Source organism: Impatiens glandulifera, chromosome 7 (assembly GCF_907164915.1).
Source record: "Impatiens glandulifera chromosome 7, dImpGla2.1, whole genome shotgun sequence".
NCBI lineage: Eukaryota > Viridiplantae > Streptophyta > Magnoliopsida > Ericales > Balsaminaceae > Impatiens > Impatiens glandulifera.
Window position 1 is genome coordinate 33,735,157 of NC_061868.1, and position 15,738 is coordinate 33,750,894.

The following is a 15,738-nucleotide window of genomic DNA, read 5'->3' on the forward strand; positions in this document are numbered from 1 at the left end:
TTTACCGGCTGAATAAAGCCCTTTACGGCTTGAAACAAGCTCCAAGAGCTTGGTATGATACTCTGACACAATTTTTATCTGATCACAAATTCACAATAGGATCGGAAGACAAAACACCTTTCAAATTTGAAAGAAAGGAACAAATTTTACTTGTTCAGATTTATGTTGATGATATCATATTCGGGTCAACCGATCCAAAATTATGTGAAAATTTTTCGAAAATGATGACTGATAGATTTCAAATGAGTATGATGGGGGAAATGAGCTTCTTTCTAGGACTTCAGGTTAAGCAGATTGAAGCCGGAACCTTCATAAGCCAACCGAAGTACACAGCCGAACTGTTGAAGAAATTTGGGATGGATACATGTGCCGAAGCGGCTACGCCAATGAGTCTTTCCGTGAAGCTGGACAAAGATGATGATGGTCAAGCCGTTGACATCACAGCCTATCGAGGAATGATCGGATCACTGCTATATCTAACAGCCAGCCGACCTGACATTCTGTTTGCGGTTGGAGTGTGCGGAAGGTTCCAAGAAAATCCAAAGCAATCTCATTATACGGCGGCCAAAAGAATTCTAAAATATCTAAAGGGAACTCAAGAAGTGGGACTTTGGTACCCAAAAGACTCAAGTTTCAACCTTATAAGCTATTCAGATGCCGATTACGCAGGATGCAAAATCGACAGAAAGAGTACAAGTGGAACCTGTCAGTTTCTGGGTGACCGGTTAGTCACTTGGAGCAGCAAGAAACAAACATCCGTTGCAACATCAACCGCAGAGGCGGAGTACATAGCGGCTGGAAGCTGCTGTGCACAACTCCTCTGGATCCAACAACAACTAAGGGATTTCGGAATAGAAGCCAAGGAGTCTCCAATCTTTTGTGACAACACCAGCGCCATAGCGATTACATACAATCCGGTGTTGCACTCAAGAACAAAGCATATCGATATCCGACACCATTTCATCCGGGAGCATGTTCAGGAGAAACACATCCGGCTGGAATATGTCTCAACCGAGCAACAAGTAGCGGATATATTTACAAAACCGCTACAGGAAGCTAAGTTCTCTCACTTTCGAAATATCTTGGGACTTACTAATCTTAATCAATTGATATAATCATCATGTATGCATGTAAGAAACTGGGATATGTGTTCAGGGAGAAGCTAAAACTTCTCAAACCATATTCAAATAGGCTATTAATAAATCAAATAGGCTATCCGGGAGGAAGTCTCCGGTTATGCCCGATCACTTCATAATTTCGAATCAAATGTATGTTTACTATACGGTTGAAATAACCGGGCTGAAGTGGATAAGACAAATCCAAAGTTGAACAAATGTTGACATTAATCAACTTTTCTTCACAAACGGAAATATCCTACTAAAACCGGTCATGGAAAACCGCTTAGTACAAATGCATTCTGGTCTGATGGAATGAACTTTTCCGGTTAACCTGGGATGACTGACTGAGTTTTCATGCATATTTTGAAAAATGAAGCCTGTAATTAATAAAAACAAGTCTACCACAATCAAGATGACGACATGTGTCCATCATCAAGAGAGGGAGACTCACATCTTGTCAATAGATATTTTTCATCATTGCTATCTTAGTAATAATTAGATTTTACCTTGGAAATAACCATTAGTTACTTCAACAAGTTATAGTCTATTAAGTAGCTGATGACATCATCAAGCATGCTTAAACTCATTTAAAACCAGCCGAATCCCGGGCTATATAAACCAACTATGATCCTTCACAAAACTTCACAAGATCACTATTCACAAGTTTCATTCTTGAGATAAATTCTCTCTCAAAAACATGAACACCAACTCCTTAGCAAAGAAAATCCTATTGGCAGATTTTGATTCAATCTACCAATATGAAGATCATGAAGTCAAAGAAATGTTCTTAGCCGTAGAAAGAAGCGGGCTAAGAAGTTTCCTTGAGAACAAATTCATCCTTGACTACCTCGTAGTCGAAGAACTCTTCCAAACCGGAAAGGAAGTGCACCGAGATATCATCGTTGCATAAGTTTACGGTCAAAAATTTCTATTCAGCGAGACGGATTTCACTGTATACTGCGGTTTGCCCAATGAAGGGGTAACCGACCTAACATACTCCCCGGTGACAATGGAAGAGATGTGTCGCCGGTTCTCAGGATCAGATATCCCGGTTAAACCCTGGGGTGCCAAAAGTCAACTTTCTCATAAGTACCAGCTTCTCTGCGAGATTCTGGGAAAATCTGTCTTGTGTAGAGAGAAAAGTTACTATTACACCCAAAGGGTCTTCGAGATGATGATCGCTGTAACGGTTGGGACACCGGTTAACTGGTCCTGGATCATCTTCAGTAACCTGAAGAAGATGCTCCTATCCAACAAAACCGGCTACGCTCCTCAACTGAGCGGTTTCTGTGCAAGTCTGGACATCCACTCCGGACCCTTCGTCACTCTTCATCCAAGGCATGTGCTCACCAAGGAAAGAGTACAAGAGATGATCGACCGATGGGAAGCTGTCAAAGCCAGAAGAAATCAAGCGGTTGAGGCATCAAACGCTCAAGCGGCTGAGTCATCAAATGTCTAACATGTTCCTTCCTCTTTCCTTTTATCTCCTTTTCACAAAACCGGTAATTTTGATGTACTACCGGTTTTGTACCTCAATTAATGAATCAGATTTCCTTCCTTTTTCAAATCAAAATCTAAAATATTCAACGTGCCATATCAAAATAAAATCATGTCACTCTTGGAAACACAAATTCTCATTATCAAAAAGCATGTCTGACTTGACTAGACAAGACATGCCTTTATTCTCTTGGAAAATCACAAAGACATTAATGACTAGACATAAACGGCTAGATTTTTCAAATCCTCTCATTAAATGCTCTCAACCATTCCAAGCTATAAAAGGGGATGATGTTATCCATTTTCAAAACACGCCTCCAAGCATTCCTTCTCTCTAAAATTTGAAAGTTAAGAAAAATCCTTCCTCACTCCTTCTTCATCATCATGTCTGCCGAGCTAAGAAATACTCTTATCATCGACTTTGAAGATATCAAAGATAGCGCATACTATGATTGCATCTTTCAGCATATCATAGATTCTGGGCTGCAAGGCTTCCTTAAGGGTTCAGACACCATCCTCGTAGAGGAGGTGTGTGAATTCTTCAACAATGGTCATATTTTAGACGATGGCAGCATCCGCACCATCGTCGACGGCCAATTCTTCCAGTTTACCGAGGAGGAATTCGCCACCTTCTTTCACCTTCCGACCGAAGGTTTTTCTGATTTCCCGACGCCGTACCTACCGGCTAAGGAAGACTTTTTCAAGATCTTTTCTTCTTCCTACACTCCTATCAAGGACTTTGGGAAGAAAGAAAATCTCACTCCTCACTACCAACTCTTTCATGATTTGGTCCAAAGGTCTATCATAGGCTGGATGCCGAACCAGAACTACAGCCGGGAGACATTCGACATTATGATAGCCATCATTCGCAACTCCTCCATCAACTGGGCCACCTACCTCTTCAACAAACTGAAGCAGCTCATGACCGCTGCAAGAGGAAGGATCAGTTACGCTCCTCAAATCACCCGGTTTCTAATGTCCAAGCGTCGCAACCTTGGAACCGGTGTTCCGGTTGGACCATCCAACACCATCACCATACTCATGATTCATAGGTGGTTATCAAGAATTGAGGAACGGTTTCCTCAAAACACCATTGAAAAGTGGTATGAAAGGAGGATGGTTCACAGAAGACTAATTTCCTTTCTTTTCTCTTTCCTTTTCGGTTTCTGGTCATTTTGCTGTACGACCAGAACCGCTTAATGTTCACCACTTTATTTATGAAATATCTTCATCTTCAAAGTCTCCGGTTTTTATTCATATCCTTCTTTCCGGTTTTCCAAAATTATAAAATTAACTTAAAAACTTCCGGTTAACAAGATTTCAAGTGAAACCGGAACTTTGAGCAAAAGTGAAAATATGAAAAATATTAACCGCCCACGGTTTTACCCCCCAAAGTTTACCGCCCATTGAATTTCCGCTTTTACCGCCGAAAGTTACGGCAGTAACTTTTGGAGGGAAAGTTGGCGCCAAAAACATCAATTGACGGTTCATCTTCAAACCGCTCAGAACCGCCATGTATATAAGTTCATATCATCTTATTCAACACTTGTGCTTTCTCTCTCTACAAATCTTCAAATCTTCAAATCTTCAAAGCTTTCATCTCTCCAATCTTCATCGATCTTCATATCTTCTTCACAAAATCATCATGGATCTAACCAAAGCTCCATTCCAATGGATGTTACAAGTGGATTTCACAGATATTGATGAACATGCCGAAGACAAGAACAAGGCTGTTCTTCAACTTCTGAGGGATTCTGGGCTGGAAAAGTTTCTGTCTGGCCCGTTCATCATCTATCCTGCGGCGGTGACGGAGTTCTTGGCGACGGCGACACTGTCGAAGAGGAAGGTCTCGGCGACTGTCAACGGGAAGGCCATTCTCATCACCGAAGAACTTTTTGTTGAAGCTCTCGGTCTGCCCAACACAGGTTCGGACCTAAAGATTGACTTAACCGATGCAGAATCAAATGCTGCCCGGTTGGTGGTATCTTTCTCAGGTCAGGATCTGGTGATCCACAACAGCCGGAGGAATAAGCTCAAACCAGAATACAGATGGCTGTTGACTGTCATCGCCCGGTCAATCCAGGGAAGGGGAGGTAATTTCGACAACCTAACGAAACTGAAACTCAGAATGCTGTTGGCTATTGTCCGCTGTGACAAGGTGGACTGGGGATACGTTATTTATGAAGAGTTCTGTCAGATGGTGATAAAGAAAGATGGGCGGGTGCAGACCTTTGCTATGCAAATCGTTAAAATTCTTGAGCTCCTCAATGTGGAACTAGGTGAAGGCAAACCGCTTCCGATCTCCACCATTCTTGACTCCGAGTCCATGATCGAAAAACCGGAGAAGACGATCAAACCCAAGTCCTCAAGAACGAAGTCGTCCAAGGGAGCCAGTTCCTCGGCTCCGGGTGAGGAAGAAACCAAGAAGAAGAAACCGGCAAGAAAGGAAGTTGAAGCCGAAGTCCCACCAGAACCAAAGAGGAGGAAGAAGGTAGCTGCGAAGAAAAGTTCAAAGAAACCGGCGGACTCCGAGAAAACACTTTCCTCGGACAATCCACCGGAAAGAACCGCAGACGTCTTTCAACCCACTCCCATCAACACTGTTATTCCCGTTCCCGTTCCATCCAATTCTCCAAGGCAAACCGAATCTTCGGGGAGCCAAGAAAACCAGTCCAAGGAGGAAGCAGAGGTAAGCATTCACTCTGAAAACTCCAAGTCACCAAGTAAACGAGTTGAAGAGGTATTAGCCAATGTGGGCTTGAATACCTCAGAAGCAATTAATAATGTGGTCCAAGAGATCACAAAGGAAACCGAAGAGGACGATGTCTCAAGTCGTCGGAAGCCAGTTGATCAGGTTGAGATACCTGATCAGACAGAAGTTCAACCGGCCGAAGAAGCGACTAATACAACAGAGATTACACCTCCGGCTCAGGAAGGAAATTTTGAAGAACAGGAACCTTCCGGTTCCGCAGGAGGGAAGACAGCCTCAGAAATCCAACCAGCCACAACACCTGAAGGTTCCACTCAAGTAAACAAAGGCAAAGGGATTCTCATAGAAGATACAACGGTAACCGGACAAGATACGCTGCAAACCGGTCCTCAACAAGAAACCATAACCGGAGACGAGGTCCTCTTCACCACAGAACAAGAAGATGAGATCTTCGAGGAACTTATTCGAGACATGAACAAAGGGGCAAACGATGCGTTAGCTCCATACCTCTTATGGGTGAAGCTCAGATGTGAAACGAAATTATCCGACATAGCTCCAGGTCTGAGCGGTAATAAGCATTGGGACAGGCTCGTCAAGCTAGAAGAGAGGGCACTTCAGTTAGCTAACACCAACCTCATTCAACCTGCTTTTAGCAAAACTGCAGTCATCCTTGAAAACGCTCGGTTACAGGCAGTGGAGAATGCATTTCATGAAACTAAAGGATCGACGCTAAACCCGATTGAAATGAGAATGGCCGAACGGTTTATTGCGGTGCGAGAACAGCTTGTACAAAATCTTGATCGTTTTGACATGTAGTGGAGGAAAGGTTGCCAACGCCAACTCAACAATGCCGACTTATATCAAAGTAAGCCACTCTATATAGGCGGAGAGACATCCGGAACCTCTGAAAACCTGGAACAAGAATCCTCTCAACCGGTCAAAGCTCCGGAAATTGATCAGATTAAGCAAGCGGTGGCTGAAACAGTTGACTCATGCCTTGGAAATTTTAAAGCCACAACCGACGAAAGAATTGCAACGGCTGAGGCTAACCTGTCAAACTCTCTAAGGTCAATGATGGATACGCCATGCAGACAACAGTAAAAGCCTTGATCGCCGAGTCCGTCCAAACCGCAACCGCTCCATTATTGGACATGCTGCAAGCAATGGCCATTCAAATCGGGGAAATGTCCAAGGTTCAAGTCAGCACAACTCAAACGCAAATCGAAACGGATGCTGAAACCGCAAAGAAATTGCAAGAGGAAGAGATAGAAAGGGAACGGTTACAGAAGGAGATTGAAGACAAAGACTACGCGCTTGCCCAACAATGCAACGAGGAAGAACAGGCCAACATCCAGAAACTCCAACCGGTTCAATCGTCCCACTCAATGGATACAAGGAACAAGAAGAAGCGAAGCGCAGTTAAGAACGTGATGAAGCGGGCAGAACAAGAGCAGTTGTACCGATCGTAATAAATGCGCAACCGCTTGATGAAGAAGAAGAAGAAGAAGATGCTGAGGAACTTAACCGGTGAAAGAGAAGGGCAACCGCAGGCTCACCCTCAACTCTAAGTTTCAGACCTTCTAATGCTCCACCGCCTCCGCCACCAAAACCAGTTTGTGCCAACTTTGGGTTCAAGAATAAAGGCACCGGTCACTCAAGTGTATGGGCCGGAGTGCTGATTGATGCCGAAAGACGTGATAGAGAGTGGAAAGCAAGAAAAGAAGAAGAGATAAGACAGTTGGAGAAGGAGCTTCACAAGGGGGGACCATCCAAGCCCTAAATCTCTTCCTTTATTTACTTCAAACAATTATGCCTTACTATGTTTCAGAACTTGGTTACTTTGCTTTTTCTGATAGGCTCTCACATATTTGCTAGAAAATCAAATTCATGCTTCTGAAACATTTTCTTCAAAACAATCAAACTCATGCTTTTGAAACATCTTCTTCAAAAACAATCGAACACATGTTTTTCAAATCGGCCACACATTACAATTTTTGAATATTTATTCTAAATAATCAAAAAGGGAGAAATTGATAGAAAAATTAAGTAAGTTAATTTTTGGAAAACCGGCCACTCAGTACAAGTTTTGAATATTTATTCTAAATAATCAAAAGGGGAGAAATTGATAGAAAAATTAAGTAGATTAATTTTAAACCGGCCACACATTACAATTTTTGAATATTTATTCTAAATAATCAAAAAGGGAAAAATTGATAGAAAAATTAAATAAGTTAATTTTTTGGAACCGGCCAGACGAACTAAACAGTTGTCAACCTTCATGTGCAGGTACAGATCAAAACCGTATGAATCGGTTGGCGTATCAAAATCGGTTGCTACTATACTTCAAAGAAACCAGTTTCAAGTGATCAAGTTAAAGATCAGAGGAACCGGTTTTCACTTTCACAAGCGACCGGTTAGCCAAGACATAAACTTACATACCAACCGGATAATACAACACAAGACACAAAAACCGGAAAATTCAAACTTCAAGAGTGACGCACCATGACGAAAGAAACGTGTCTTGAAAGAATAAAAGAAGATCAGATCCGATCGGAAGCATGCGAGGAAAGCAATGATGCTTTATTGATCTGAAATTGACAACCGGAGGTGCATGCCCAACACGTGTCCAAATCTGAAAACCGGCTACGTCATCTTCTGCTCAGAGCTGCCTACATGAATGCCAGGTGTTGAGGAAAATGAAGCGTGCAAGCAACCTTTCTGCATCAGGCGTGATAATGATCAACCAATCCAAAGGAGAGAGAAGAAAGTAACCGTTGGCTACTTTCAGCTATAAAAGGAAGATCAAACGTCTTCATTTAATGCAGTTGTGAGCATCATCAGTTCTGAAAGTTGTAGATTACGAATTACAAAAAGCATTAAATTCTAGAGAGATAAACTGTTTTATTCCAAAACCGGTGTGTCTAAAACCGGAAGCTTTCTGTGTGTGTTTGTGTTGAGTTGTTGTATTACATCAAAGTGTGAGTTTGGTGTAACCGGCGAGTAGCGAAGTTGGGCTCGACCGGATGTACTGTTGTTAACTATAAAAGTTAGTGGAGATCCTTCTCATAACCTGAGAAGAAGGGGTGACGTAGGAGGGTTTGCTCTGAACATCCATAAACAAATCTTTTGTCTCGTGTTCTTTCGTTGCTTTCATTATCTAACGTCAAACCAATCATACTCCTAAAACCGGTCACTCACTTCCATAAAACCGATTCCTCCTAAAACATCATCTAAAGTCGCATAAGTTGCTTCAACCTGAAACAGACATTTCCGCCCTTGAACTCGGTTCAAGAGTCTGTGACAGTTTGTGTAGTGCTGAGAACGGTTATAGTCTCTAACCGGACTATCACCAAAGTGTTGTGTGTGTTGTAAGCGGCCACCCTTCCCGAAACCGGAAACACCCCGGTCCTCCAAGGGCGTCCCCGATCCTAACAAAATTACAAGAGGATATAAATACGCAAACACCACTAGTTGTATCAGGTTCTGGTGAGGGTGCTTCTTTTCGAGCAAAAGGAATGAAATCTAAGAAGAAAACAAAGTCTGGTAATAGAAGGAAAGGTGGATTAGAGAATAATTCAAGAAAAAGAAAATTAACAAGAAAAACAAGCGAATGACCAATAAATCTGGTATGTCATTGCTCGCTTAACTACTTGAATAATAATTGTGTTATTACTCTTCATTTACTAACAACTCTTAAATTTTTATACCGTTCCAGCCATCAAATGCAATGCCAACAACAACAACTGCTCAATTTTCAACTCCTCAGTAATGGGACGAAAGTTTCAACATGGACGCCGATATTCCGTTCACTGTTCTTTTGTCATCTCAACTCTCAACTTCCAATTTCATGTGAAAACTGAAATATATTTGTATGTAAACTTGATTTGAAACCATGAACAAGCTAGAATGTATGCATGGGATGATGTAAAATATTGACCAAAGTAATGAAAACTTATTGATTAATTCTTATCAACCGGAAATGAAGCATTCATCTCTTCTCTACGTTTTTCTATGTAAAACAATAAACACTATATACGGAATGTAGAGATAACGTATGGAGCGAAGCTTCCTTCCCTCAGGCGCCATGTAAAACAAAATGAAGAAAAGCGGTGACAAGCGAAGCTTACTTCACTTCAGGCGCCATGTAACGGAATGTAGAGAAGCGCTATGAAGCGAAACATACTTCGCCCATGCGCCATGTAAAACGGAATGTAGAGAGGCGGTATCGAGAGAAGCATACTTCGCCCATGGTCCATGTAAAACGAAATATAAAGAGGCGCTATGTACCAAAGCTTCCTTCGCTTCAATTAGTTTTTATGACTAGAGGTTCATGAAAATCCTCCAACACATCCATGTAAAGACATTTTAACATTCATGTAAGAACATTTATTCATTCATGTATGTAAAATAAATTAATTAAAAATAAATAAATGTATATGTAATAAAAAATTTTTAAAAATTTAATAATAATGAAAAGACGTTTTTTAGTGAAGCATACTTCGCTTCAATTAGTTTTTATGCCTAGAGATACGGTAAACACCGAAATGTAAAACCATGAACACAGAAATGTAAAACAATATACACATTCTTGTAAACTATCAACTAAATTTATTTGAAAATTTTAATTTCACAATCTGTATACTTTTTCAAATTGATCCACTGATCCATTTCATGCAGTCCTCCAACACATTGATCCTTCGTTTGTTTAGATCTGACTCGATGATACCCCAAATATATAACAATCTCAAGGTCTTTATTTGTTTGGGCACTGTTTTTTTAACGCTGAAGCCACTTCTTCAACCCTTGATTTTACCCTCATATGTCTCCATGTGTCTCATGTAGTAAATTCCGTAATCATTGAAATTTTGTCCATCCTTCCATGACAATTTTAAACATTTCATTCCCAAATTGGAGACCTTAGAACCAATAACAGGGTCAATGTCGTTCATATATCATTTAAAGAAGTCATTCTGGTACATAATGAACAACATGATGTAATGTCAAATAACCAAAAATTATTTGTAAATGAAAATAGAAAACCGAAGTTTAGTTTAGTGTATTACCAAAATTAGGACCATCTGATATATTTTCTCAAAGGGCGATTTTATCAACTCCTTGTTGTCAATTACTTGAATTTCCTTTTCTACGAAGTTATAGCAAACCACGTAAAAGTGGCTGTCGTGAATTGCTGGGAAAAATATGTCAACACAATTAAAACAAATAAGATTGCATAGAGGTGTACATGTTATTAAATGATATCACATCGACAAATTTACTCACAAGCTCCGCATTCATGAGGTCTGCTTTCGAAATGTTGAAATTCTTAGTTTCCTGATAGACCCTCAAATCAAATTTCTCTTTCGAATCAATCACATCTTTAGCAAAAGACTATTTATAACATAGTTTGTATTATAACACTAATAAGATAATTGATAAACAATAATGTTAGTACAACTTACAGTGATCATGGTTGTGAAGTAAATCTTATTGTGTGTAGATTTTAGTTTTCTCCTAGAAATTACGTTCAACATATACGACCAAACATCAACAATTAGACTGTCTACCCATTTATCAACAGCCAAGGTAAGCATGTCCTCGCGCGTCAGGTGGAGAGTGAGTTTATCACTATAAAATAACATGTCACTGCATAAGACAAGAAAACATGTTTCAGAATGAGGTAGAAAGTATTTTGCTTTCAGTATAAATAATAATGTAGAGGAAAAATTACCTTTTTCTGTCATTTATCAAATACGAACCCCAGAATTATCTTCTGCTTGGTTGATAAGTTGACATCCATAAATATTTTATCGTAATAGGGGGTATTCAATGCTAGGGGCAATTTTAATCATTCAAGTCATTCGTTCATCATTATATGGTAGATAAGGCAATGTAGGTTTAAGTGGTGGTGGTAGAATAGAGATGTAATGTTATTCAGTTTTTACTACCGACAAGAGAGTAGAGTTGTTGTTGGTTTCGGTAGTGATTGCCTCTCTTAACCAATCAGTTTTCAAATTTCGAGGGTATTTTATGCACAAATTTAAGGGATTTGATGGTGCAGGAGCTGTTTTAGAAAAATTTTGGTAAGAGAAATTTAGATCTTGTTGGCTTTGGTTGTGGATGGAATGATGTTCTTGTGGGCTTCGGTTGTGGGAAAAATGATGTTCTTGTTAGCTTCGGTTTTGGGAGAAATGATGTTCTTGTTGTCTTTAGTATTGGGAGGAATGATGTTCTTGTTGGCTTTGGTTTTGGGAGTAATGATGTTCTTGTTGGCTTCGGTTGTGGAAGAATGTTCTTCTTCTCTTGGTTGGTGATGTTTTGTCTAGTCTAAGCTCTTTGCTAAGTCGATTGAATGGTAGTTTACGACCGTGGCAAAAGGCTCAAAAGAAGATTGTACAAGTTCAGTTGCATTAATGTGGTGCACCTCATTTAGATATTTAGCACCTCGTGCTAATGGTTTTGTAACGGCAGCAACCTTCCTCAAACATTATGCAAGATTGGATGTATAGTCACTCCTAGAATGCTCATTCCAAAGCTGCACAGTTTGAGGCTTCACAATTTGGTCATTCGAACGCTGCTCAATATGAGGCTCAACATTTTGGTCATGTGGAGGCTGCTCATTCCTAGGCTTCTGATTTTGGTCATTCAGGGGCAGCTCAGTCTTAGCCTTATCATCCTGAGCTTGTTCTAGTGGAGGCTTCACATTTTGGTGATTCGGTGGCTGCTCATTCGGAATGTCTATGCGATCAATGACCTACCATGTCCAAACCCCCATGGGCAGCCTCATACCCAACCATGTCGTACATCTTCTGGTCGTCCCAACATCCCAAAATAGGGAAATTCCTTGAGATCTTATTGTTTACCTTGTACTCAACGACCCGGTCCAAGTAGCACAACTGATACATTTGCATTAATAAATATATTACATTAAACTAAATGAAAAATTATTAAGCTAGAACCTACTGCAAATAAAGTTCTACACTCACCAAAAAAACGTAAGTGGTCAATGGAAATATGATGTCTTTTTTTCCACTTATAAACACTTTCAACAAGTCTGTCTAAAGTAAAGTTGCACCAGTTGTAATCTTTAATTTTAGATACATATTGTAGGGATTTCAAGATTTTGAATCTGGATAAAAACATAGAGGCTAAAATCATTTTACATGACAGTCGAGTTAGCTTTACACCAAGACCAAATGATTTTACCAGAAGGTCAAAATTAAATTACAAAGAATTTTGCTATGTAGTTTGAGTATACATGCACTGTGGAATTTGTGAAGTTCACAAAAAACTGGATATAACAAACACAACGAAGTGTATCTTAAAGTTATTGTCTCCGGTTGTATTCTATAGAATTTTATTTGGCATGATATGGGTCGAAGGACCTCCACTATTCAGGACGATGCTCCTCCTTCTGGGATTGAAGAGACTCACAATGCTCCGGGAGAATTCCATTGGGCATTTCGATATGTCCAATGAAAGAAGTGAACTAAATCCTATGTCCCTCACAACATCCTTTTATTTTCAGATAATTTGTTAATCATGTAGTGAATGCCCGATGGAGAGGTTCGGCTCTTAAAATCAACATCAGCATCACGAGTCTTTCTTCTTTTCTTAACATGTTTCTCAATAAGTTCTTCATTAGTAGTTGTCACTAGTATGTCCAATGGTGTCGAGGGCGTACTTGATGTAGTGACTTTTCTTTGGTTTAACCCTACATTAATATGTGTGTAATAAGTATATACAAAACAATCGATGAACTCCATTAACATAAATCAAGCAAATATATACATTTTCTAACATTAGAATAATTACCTCCTAGTTTTAACATCCGTTTGCGTTGTCGATTCAATATATGGAACTATTTGCTTCTCCGAATCCTGATTCTCAAATGACAGATTCACTTTTAGCTTCAAACAAATATAAATAAGTAAACGAAAAGGACCAGCACCTAAAAAAACCCTTCTTACCATTATTCCAGCAGTAGAAGATCAATACCGGAAGAGAAATAGCTTCAGAGGCGAACGAACAGAGAGAATCCGGTAGGCGCACGAGCAGAGAAGAGTAACCTAAGGGTAGAACGGCCAGAGCCGGGCTTGATAAATTATATTTTAAAAATACTTGCTCAGAGTGAATGGGTTTTCATGACACCGTTTAGGTTTTTACACGAATGTGTTTGTGGTTTTACATTAACTTTGAAATGTTTTACATTATTTATTATTGCTAAAATAAAAGAACCTCGAGTAAGTGAAGCAAGCTTCACTCGTTACCACTTAGTGAAGCAATCTTAGCTTAAGAAATGTTTTATATAATTTAATATTGTAAAAATAAAAGAACCTCAAATAAGTGAAGCAAACTTCACTCGTTACCGCTCAATTAAGTGAAGCAAGCTTCGCTATAGAAATGTTTTATATAATTCAATATTGTAAAAATAAAAGAACCACGAATAAGTGAAGCAAGCTCCACTCGTTACCGCTCGATTAAGTGAAGCAAGCTTCGCTCAAGAAATGTTTTATATAATTCAATATTGCTAAAATATAAGAACCACGTTTAAGTGAAGCAAGCTTCACTCGTTACGCTTGTTTTAAAGTGTGAAAAAAAAGTAAATGAATTATTGCGGATTGACCATTGATTGGATGGTAGTAGTTGGAATTTCAAGCCGTATACAGACTACGATTACGAATTAAAATACATGACTGGTAAATTGATATGACAAAAATTTTGGCACTTCATTGAATATATCTAGCGTTTGTTCCAGGTTTACATGTAGCCTAGAATTGGTTTTCATTAACCCTTTAATGTTTTTACAAGAATGCCTTAGTGGTTTTACAAGAACGTTTTCATGAATAAAAATTAAATTATATATATAATTATTTCATTAATGCAGATTGACCTTTGATGGGATGACATCAGTTAGAAAATAGATGAGTCATAAGGATTGTAGACTCGTCCTCCGATGTGATATTTCATCACGAGAGTGACTATTGAAACAATCTTGACTCGTTAAAAAAATCTTTTCTATAAAGGAAGGACTTAAATGAGATCTCCTTTCCGTCCAAATGAAATTCTTGAGCATGAGTAATGTGGGTGTGTTGTTTAAAATCTTTTGTTTTCGGATATACTCTTTGGGAGATTCTCTGTGGTGGAAAACGTCTTCAATGAAGATGAAGAGTGTCCAGTTGTGGTGGAAAATATCTTCAGTGACTACGAAATCTTCATACCTAAAGTTGAAACTACCGACCAAATGAAGATGATTCATGTCCGCCACTAGTGAGAAAAGACAACTGTAGGAGATTCCCTAGGGTGGAAAACATCTAAAGTATGAATCTCACCAGGTGGGAAGCGTCAACTTTGCGAGTCTCCCTAAACGATTAGAAATGTTCGTCGGTTAGGAGATCAGTTATTGTCGCTTCAATGCAGATGCAGATGAAGATGAATGAATATTGTTATAATTTAGAATTGTTTATCAAACGTTGTAATGAAATGGAATATAGTTCATCCAATCCGATTGATAATAATAATAATGATTTTACAATAATATAAGAAGGATTTTGTGTTAATTTGAAATTATTAATCTGTCTTTTACATTAACATTATATCGAATCCTCATATAAATAAATTAATTCTTATATATATTTTAATTTCACATATAATTATATCAATTATAAAATAATGAATTGAAATATATAATAAAATGATGGGATGGTAGCAGTTGGAAAAGAGACAATGCCGTATACAGTCTTTGTCGTCATACGAATTGAAATACATGACAGCTGAAGTGACAAGACAAATTTTGGCGCTTCATACACTATAATGAAAAATTAATTCTAGCATTAGCATAGGGTTTTACATGAATACAAATTAATTTAAATATATAATAATTTCATTAATGCGGATTGACAATTGATGGGATGGTATAAAGTTGGAGAGTCATACGGACTGATGACTCGTCCTCCGAGATGAAAAAAATCATGATAGTCGAAGTGACTGGTGAAGCGAAGCTCTAAGTAGTGTACCCTGTATTAGGGGTTTTATATGAAGCCATGAGACGCTTTTCATGACCCCTTTAATGTTTTTACATGAATGCGTTAGTGGTTTTACATGAGTGTTTTAATGAATAAAAAATAGTTTACATAAATAATAATTACCAAGTGAAGCAAGCTTCGTTCTCTATAAGTATTGTAAATTATAATTACCAAGTGAAGCAAGTTTCGTTCTCTATAAGTATTGTAAATTATAATTACCAAGTGAAGCAAGTTTCGTTCTCTATAAGTATTATAAATGATAATTACCAATTGAAGCAAACTTTGTTCTCTATAAGTATTGTAAATTATAATTACCAAGTGAAGCAAAGCTTCGTTCACTATAAGTATTTACATTATAATTACCATGTGAAGCAAGCTTTGTTGGCTATAA